Genomic DNA, 2,024 nt, shown 5'->3' with positions numbered 1-2,024 from the left:
CCTGGCCGTTTCTGTTCTTATAAAAAAAAACTTACGGGGAGGGGGGAGAAAAGAAAGGGAAACAACCCCACAGCGCAGTGCGACCGGAGGCTGTCTTGAACGGAATCAGGTTTTTCCATTAGGTGCTGTCTGACGTACCCCCGGGCTCTCGCCTTCTTTACTTCTCTCACTGGGAAATGCAATAATGTTATTGGCCCTGTCTATGCCTCTGTGGGTCCGGACGTCTTTGTCCTCTGTGGCTGCCGAGAGGCGGACTGTAAACTTAGCCACTTTTTCCCCTCCCCCATAATTCTGAAATCAAAGAAACTGACTGCCGTGCTGCAAAATTATTATTTCTTAAAATCTGGTACTAACCTGCGTCGCATTTTTTATCTTTTAGTTAGTACACTGTGCATGTTATTTAGTTTATCGGGCGGGTGTACATCGAAAACAAGACAGCGTCGTGGGTGGTTGGCGAGTGCTCTGGCGTGGTTGGCCCCTTTTTTCCTATCAAACATCTATTGCCCTTAACTCTCCGCCTTCTTTTCTTTATGATGTTTCTCTCAAGTAACACTTTTTATCTTTGGCACATATTATGTAACTTATTTGTGTTGTAAGTGTTGTAAAACTAACTAAGTGTGTGGTTGGCGGGTGCTCTAGTGTGGTTTGCTTCTTCTTTCCTATCAAACACATATCGTCCTTATCTCCCCTTTTTCTTTTTCTATGTTTATTACTCTCTTGTGACACCTCTAATCTTCTGGCGCTCATATGACCTTATAATAATAATAATGAAGATCATTTCTATAGCGCCCACTCCCGTGTAAACACAGCTCTAGGCGCTTTACATAAATGCATGTAAGAAAAATATTCATGCACGCGACACACACACACACTCACACACACACACACTCATATACATACAAACACACACATATACACATACACACACACACAAACACACGCATACACACTCACGAACACATAACACGCACACATGTGCACACACATGTATGCCAAACACACACACACACACACACACACACACACACACACACACACACACACACAAACACACACGCACACACACGCACACACACGTACACACACACACGCACACGATTACACATCATCACGAAATGAGAATAAAATAATATATACACTGCAATTCACAAAATACATAAATGGGTACATTGACATTTATATAACATTGTATTGAACATGAATCTACTGACTTAAAAATGATGTCATTGAATGTGTCTTTAAAGATTTTTTAAATTTAGACTCAGATGTTGTATGTCTCAAGGGTTGGGGAAGAGAGTTCTAAACTGACGGAGCAAGGTGGGCGAACGGGCGAACGATCTTTCGGCTAATTTTTTACCGCCTTTTCTAGGAACTCGTAAAAGATACTGGTCGCCTGATCTTAGTGATTTAGATGGAACATAAATCTGGATGAGATCACTAAGATATGAGAGAGCTTTGTTATTGACACATTTATGACATAATATTGCAATTTTATATGACATTCCAGCTGACACAGGAAGCCAATGCAACGTTCTTAACATGGGAGTAATGTGGTCCCTCTTCTTTTTCTTTAGTACAAGCCTAGCAGCATGATTTTGAAAACGTTACAGAGCGCCGCAAAACCTCTACATTTGTACTAAAACTTTTTTTTATCTTACTGAACTCAAGTAAAACAGCCTCGGCACTTGTGTTGTCTTCGTCTCAGTGTCGTCAGGGACATTGTGGTTGTGAGGCTTTTCCTTGTGTAGAGCGCAGGCAGTTACTGAGTCCGTGTATGCCTATGCTTTTTTTTTACTCAAACAAGCAAAACACTTTGACAAAATTTTTTTTTTTTTAAAATAAATAAATAAGTAAACAGAAACGGGCTGGTGGTTGGAGGGCGCCACTAATAGGTCTTACTTCTTGACTCTCTCTCTCTCTCTCTCTCTCTCTCTCTCTCTCTCTCTCTCTCTCTCTGTTGTCTGTCTTTCTGTCTGCCTTTCTGTCTACCCGTCCGTTCGTCCGTCCGTCCGTCTGTCTGTCCG

The 2,024-nt window shown here is 41.7% G+C and overlaps 1 protein-coding gene across 1 annotated transcript in view; it reads left to right on the top strand.

Moving 5' to 3' along the window:
- The window catches only part of LOC101860625 (cleavage and polyadenylation specificity factor subunit 2), a gene marked incomplete at its 5' end in the record, with an annotated part of 55,327 nt that overhangs the window by 44,912 nt on the left and 8,391 nt on the right, over nt 1–2,024 (top strand).

Source organism: Aplysia californica, unplaced genomic scaffold, assembly GCF_000002075.1.
Source record: "Aplysia californica isolate F4 #8 unplaced genomic scaffold, AplCal3.0 scaffold01251, whole genome shotgun sequence".
In the NCBI taxonomy this organism is placed as follows: domain Eukaryota; kingdom Metazoa; phylum Mollusca; class Gastropoda; order Aplysiida; family Aplysiidae; genus Aplysia; species Aplysia californica.
The sequence above is the reverse complement of the archived record's forward strand: the minus strand, read 5'-3'. Positions and strand labels throughout refer to the sequence as shown.